This window comes from Triticum dicoccoides, chromosome 7B, assembly GCF_002162155.2.
Source record: "Triticum dicoccoides isolate Atlit2015 ecotype Zavitan chromosome 7B, WEW_v2.0, whole genome shotgun sequence".
Lineage (NCBI taxonomy): Eukaryota > Viridiplantae > Streptophyta > Magnoliopsida > Poales > Poaceae > Triticum > Triticum dicoccoides.
Window position 1 is genome coordinate 7,404,617 of NC_041393.1, and position 7,010 is coordinate 7,411,626.

The window sequence follows — 7,010 nt, forward strand, 5'->3', positions numbered from 1 at the left end:
GTGTGGTGTTATTTCTCATAATTACTAACTGTGAAACTTGGGTGTTGTCTGCAACAACTAGCTTCCATCCACGAAAAAACACTTCTGCTGGATATCGAACTAGTTACTTGCCAGACGATTTGATCTACTAGCGTTTCCATCCAAGTTTGTGTTGATTTATCAGAAAACTATACTTTTCGTTTCTCAACTCTTGGCGGAGTCTAGACTTGGTAACTTCCTAGAACTCGGTTTTGACCACTGTTGGTCCTGACTTATCACAGTTTTGACCGTGTTGACTCAAATTCGCATAATTATTTCAAATCCGTGAATGTGTTTAAAATTCACTTATTCATTTCAAATCCGCTTACTTTTTCCATGTTCATGTAATTTTTTAAATTCATGTACTTTTATCAAATCTCTGATTGTATTCTGAAATTCATGTTTTTTTTCAAATCCGTGTACTTTTCCAAGTTCACGTAATTTGTCTAGTTCACATACTTTATTCAAATTCATGAACTTTTTGAAGTTTCAGGTAATTTCTCAAAATTCGCGTACTTTTTCCAAATCCATGTTTTTTTTGAATTCAGGTACTTTTTTCAAATCAACGTATTTTAAATTCACGTAATTTATTCTAATTCGTTTTTTTCAAATTCATGAACTTTTTAAAGTTTCGCATAATTTTTTTCAAATCCTTGATCATTTCCATATGTGCATATTTTTTTTGAAATTCATGTACTTTTTTAGTATTCACGTACTTTATTGAAAAAAATCATGAATTTGAAAAATATACAAACTTAAAAAGAGTAGGAGGATTCAGAAAAGTGCAAGCATGAAAAAAGTACGCGGATCTGAAAAATGTACGCAAATTTGAAGAAAGTGCGTGAGTTTGAATTACACGAACTTGAGAAAAGTACTTGAATTTGAAAAACATGAATTTCTACACAAATTTCAAAAAGTTCACGGATTTGGAAAAATACGTGGATTTGAAAATATATGCGAATTTGAAAGGAAATCACGGCTCTGGGAAAAAGCACACGGCCTTGACGAAAGTACATGGATTTGAGCTAGCATCGGTCGAGCCATCACTAAAGCCGATCAAAACCCAAGACTAGGGACAATTCTTTTTCAGTAGTATTTGAGAGTGCAAATTATCCGGTTTTAAAGTTGAACGATCAAATTAGACTTCACCAAAAATTGAGAGACGAGAAATATACTTTTATTGATTTTTCTGCCCCCTGTATAGAATAGTCATTTGGATGAGGGTCCGTCTACTGGTGTGACCGTGATGGAAGTCGAATATAGTCAATCAATGTGGTGTCGCCACAATCCTGTTGTACTCGATGGACGGGAATCCGCACCTAGTTTGACTAGGAGTGCGGTGTGTGCGGCCTGGTTTGCTGTTTAGTCACAGATGTGGCACGGGTTAGTACAGAACCAAGACGCCGTCGGGGGACAGCCGGGCAGACGTCCGTCCGCTGCGATCGGGTACAAACGTCACCGCTTTGGACAGATTTAAACCACCATGCATGTACGCCAGTGAGTACCGCATGCAGACCACATCCCAATACGAGGCAAGGGGTGTAGATTCCGTGACCATGCGAGCCCGTCCACGCCTATGGATATTCGGGCAAAGAAATCGCAATATGATTGGTAGGCAGGTACTCCTAGAAGTAAACGCCTGCTTTTAGCCCATGCGTTGGCTGCATGCCGGCTCTATTGCTTCGTAGGCTGCGCTATCGCCCGGCGACTCACCAAGCGCCTGCTCTCTTCTCTCTCTTGTGTTCTCTTTCCTCCAACTAGGATTTTAGTGACGTGGAACATCTTATAGCCAGCTGAGTAGGATCTATTATACTTGCTCTTAAGGAACCATTGACTACAGTGACGCAGGGGGTGCCTGAGCACCCGGGATCTAAAAATCCCGCGAGGGAGCAATACGGCGTACGTCGCACCGAATTTGCCTCCCCTGCCATATCAACAGTCATCATCGTACTTACTAGTGATAACCAGTGGTTGGCGCCCCGGTATTCACACGCACGCGCGTGCGCGCACAAACACACCCACCGAGCAGGGCCTCTGCCCCAAGCCACTACGGGAGGACAACCCGTCCGTGTCCGCGCACCCCTTCTTGTAGGTTCTTCCACGCCTCATCTCTCGACCTCTAGTAAGCTAAAGCCTACCCTGTTCATTCTTCAAGATTTTTTTTTCCGATTTTAGGTCTTTCCCCAAATAGATGATTATTCTCCTCGGACGATTCGAGAGCATTGACTGGAATCTTGAAGGTGAATGGTACTCATTTTTTCAATAGATTCCCTGTGTGATATCAGTTCAATGTCAAATTTGTGAAACCATGTTTCGATTCGTGAATGGTTTTGGAGATATGTGCGATTTTGTGAAATATGAAAGAGATGCATGTTCATTTTTTTCATAAACATGCGATTTTGGTTTATATTTTAATATCTTAAATATGTCTGTGAAACAAGTGAAAAATAATGATATAAGACATCAAATTATGAGATATGGTACTGGTTTTGTATGAAGTTGTAACTACGTGAACAAATGGAAAATAATTGAAATTCTTAATGAAATAGTCATATTTGGATGTGACTTGAAATTGATAGTCATATATGGAGAGATGATTTCTGAAATTGTGAATTGTCTTTTATGGAACTAAAATTTTGCTTGTAAAATAATTGTTTATAAAATAATTGAAATAGGTTTTTTGTTAATAATTGAAATAACTTTTTGGAATCAACTGTAAACAATTTCATGAAATTGAAATGCAATTCTTTATGCGTGTTTCACTTTAATGTGATATGAGAAAATAGATGTTCTACCATTACATTTTTTATAATAATTTAAGTAAGTGAAATCGATTTCAAATATGTTAAACTTATTTCAGTGTGTTTTCATGAAATATGCGAAATGGTTATTTCATATAGGTGAAATTGGTTGTTTTAGCGTGTGAAATTGAATATTTCAAATGTATGGACAAGAGGGAAATTAGCCTTTTGAAATAATTGAGATTTATTTTTCGAAAGACCTAATATTAATTAATTGAAAACAACTAAATTGAAATTTAAAATAATTGAACCAACTTTACGAAATGGATGAAATATGTGAAAATATATTTCAATAAGTGAAACTGATCATTTCAGCTCGTGAAATTGAATATTTCAAATATATGGAAAAGAGTGAAATTAACTATTTATAAATTATTGAGACAACTTTCTGAAATGGATGAAATCATTTTCTAAAAATAATTGGAATGTGTATTTAAAATCTGTTTTCCGAAAGATTTGAGATTACTTTTTAAAATTATTGAAATCTGCTTGAAATTAGATTTTTACAATAATATTATTTCTACTTAGTCAATGAAACCACTATTTTGAATTCTGATATCTTTAAATTATTTTAATAAAATAAAAAGTTATTGAATTGAACTAAATTAGCTGGTAAAAGTATATAATTAATTAGCTAAGGGCACCGGTTTAAATTGGAAACGCTGTAGGTGCGGGATGTTGTTAGTACTCAGGGTCAGAACAAGTCACGTTGCAGGGCCTATCACATTGCAGGGCCTGATGAGGAATACGAAGGTGGAAATTTCAGACGGAACTGAAAATACCTAAGAAGTTCATCCCCACTACTCTATATATCTTAATATGCAACAACTCCAACTCAGCCACGCAGCCGCGTCATGTTTGTTCCTGCTACTCACGCATTCCTGAAGCTACGTCATCTTTGGTTACTTTCCTCATTGGGTGGGGTGTTACAAAATTCCGAGTATGTCACAAGTTATGTTAGATGCCGTAAAATGCCGTAATACGTGAGTAGCAGTAACTTGTGACATACTTGTGACATAATAGCATCGTTGGTGGGCGTGTGGAGGTGTGTCTCCGGCAGATCTATCTTTGGTGGATTTGCTCGGATCTCGTCGTTGTCCGTCTACGTTCGTGTGTCTTCGGTTTGGATCTTTTCTATCTACGCTATTTTTCATCGACGGCGATTGCTAATCTGGGGTGCTGGTCCTATGGGGTCTTATCACGACGACTTCCCGACTGCCTACTACAACAAGTTGTGCCTGACTCCGGCGATGGAGGGGCGATGATGGCACGCCTTTGGCTCGTTTCAGTGCTTGTAGTCGTCGCTAAGTGGTCTACAGATCTGGATGTAGTTTTTATTTCTAGTGTTTATTGTACTATTATGATTGAAGATGAACAGATTGAAAGTTTTCTAAAAAACATTACACAAAGAAGTAAATTATTAGCTTCCTGACCCACTCAAGGAAACAAACCAAATACACAGAGAAGTAGTTGATGGTTCGATTGAGTTTTTTATTCGTGTATGGGTCTCTTTTTTTTTCCAAGCTGCGAACATGTATTAGAGCAACTCCAGCAGACCCCGCAAAACGCCCGATCCGCAAAAATTCCGGCGTGTGCGGGCTAGGCCCAACTTTCCGGCCAGAATAGAGCCCGCATACTCGCCCGGCCCGCAATTTTTTTTGCCGCATTACGCAAACCGCACGCACCGAGCAGTATAACTGCGGTTCGGCGACCCTTTTGCGGGTCCAAACCCTATCCCCCCGCCGCCGCGAGCCACCCGATTCCCCTTTCCCCTATCGCAATTTCTCGCCGCCGGGCGACCAGCCGCCCCGCCTCCAGCCGCCATGTGGGGGCGACGTGGAGCTCGGGGCGCGGTTCCGGCAGCAGATCCGGATGTGAGCGCGACCCGAAGCGCGAGCGGCTCGTCCGGGCGGACGACGCGAGGAAGTGCGGCGCCCGGAGGTGGAACAACAGCGGGATGTCGCCGCCGCCGAGCTTCAACCGCCGCGAGACGGAGGAGTACGACCACCATAGCGCGTCATTCTCCTCCGCGAGATCTTCCTACATCAGATCCTCCTCGTCCTCCGGCGCGGGCTTCCTCCCCGTGAAGAGGGAGTGGTCGGACGACGAGGAGGAGACGGAGCCGCCGGCGCCGTTCGCCTTCATCCCGGTGAAGGAGGAGCCTGAGGAGCCCGCTCCGCTCGGCCGCCGCGGAGTCGTCGGGCCCGAGGACTACTCCGCGGACTTCGCCGCCGCCATTGCCGAGCGGAGCGTGCGCGAGGAGGCGAAGCGTCGGCGCCACGCCGAGAAGCTCGAAGCCCTCCAGTGGCAGCAGGCAGTCGCCGCCAACGTCGCCGCTAACGACAAGGTTGAGGAGTGGCGCCGCATCCTCGCGGAGCAGGCGGCGAAGTACATCGACCTGTGCAGCTCGGGCGAGAAGGATTGAGCGTCGCTAGGCCTCCACGGTGTCGTCCATTTTGCCGCGACCTCGCCGCCGTCAGATCCGACCCCCTCTAGTACTAGTTAATGTAGCATGTTGTATGATCTATGCTTAGTTTGTTGATCATGTAGTATGTATGAACTGTGTAGTATGTGATGTGATGAACTAGGTTTGTGCAACTTCTCCTGCGAAATTGTTTTTTCAAATTATAGAGGTTTAGATGCGGTATCTGATCGGCGGCGCATGTTTTCGACCCGCAAACGCGATCTTCGTGAAACCGCAAACGTGTTTTGCGGGTCGAATTTTCCGGGGTCTGCTAGAGTTGCTCTTATACCCTCCGCTCCACCATATAGTGCGTATAATTCTTTTGAGAAGTTAAACTTTATAGACTTTGACTAAGTTTGTATAGAAAAACATATACATCTAGAATACTACCTCCGTCCTGGTTTATTGGTCTCCTTTCGTCCTTCATATTTTGTGCTAAATTTTGACAATAGATTTAACAATAAAATATTAATGCGTGTCATAAAAAATTATACACTAGTGCAGAATCGGGCTATAGTCCTGGTTCGTAATGACCTTTAGTCCCGGTTCTAGAACCGGTTCTAGAACCGACACTAAAGGGTGGGGACAAAGGTCCCCCCTTTAGTCCCGGTTCAACACGACCCGGGACCAAAGGCCCACCATGTGGCACGGGACTAAAAGGATTTTTTTATTTTCAAATTTCTGAATTATTTGACGATTTAATCTCTAATCACCCCTCATCACTGCTCAAGTGTGGATTACTCATTCAAATCGTCTAACTTCCTGGTTGGTCACCCATCCTCTCACTACTCTTGCCTGCGCACGCTTAACTTCCAAGTCTGCACTTGTTGTTTTCCTAAAATAGTAAGCTCTCAATCCTATTAACCCTCAGGAGTTTAGCTTGAGCATGAAGTCACACGTTTCACCGTTTGATTTTGAAACTATTATTCTAAAAAACAATAATTATTTAGTAACACTAATATTTCTTGAATATGTAGTTTGACCATAGTTTTACCAGATTTGACCATAGTTTGACCGAAATTCAAAATAATAATAATAATAATTTAGTAACACTAATATTTCTTGAATAAGTAGTTTGACCATAGTTTGACCAGATTTAATAAAAATTCAAAAAAAATTGAAATTTGAGCATAACCTTTTTCCTTTCAAAATTTGAGGATTCTAAAAATTTGCAAAATGGCCTACGGCGGTCGAAATCGGATGCGGATTTTCATGCTACTTTTTGATATATTATACATTTTTATCGACATCGTATGCAAAAGATATGATCATTTTACTTTTTCATAACACTTTTTTGCAAAACATGTCGAAATTTATGTTTTTAAATTTCCCAAACTAGTAATGTAGTAACATAACTACATCTCGAAGGATTTTAATTTTTGAAGTTTTTATCATTTTTTTTTCAAAACTGAAAAAGCGATGGGGGGTAGAGTTTGAAAATCACCCCTTTAGTCCGCGTTGGAGCCACCAACCGGGACTAAAAGGGAGCCACCAACCGGTACTAAAGGGGTACCCCTTTTATCCCGGTTGGTGGCTCCAACCTGGACTAAAGGTCTAACCTATAGTCCCGGTTTGTGTCACAAACTGGGACTAAAGGGGCTTGTCAGGCCCCAGCCTAACGCCAGCCCGCCATCACCCCTTTAGTCCCGGTTTGTGACACAAACCGGGACTATAGGTCACAAATGAACCGGGACTAATGCATAGCCATTCGAAACGGGACTAATGGT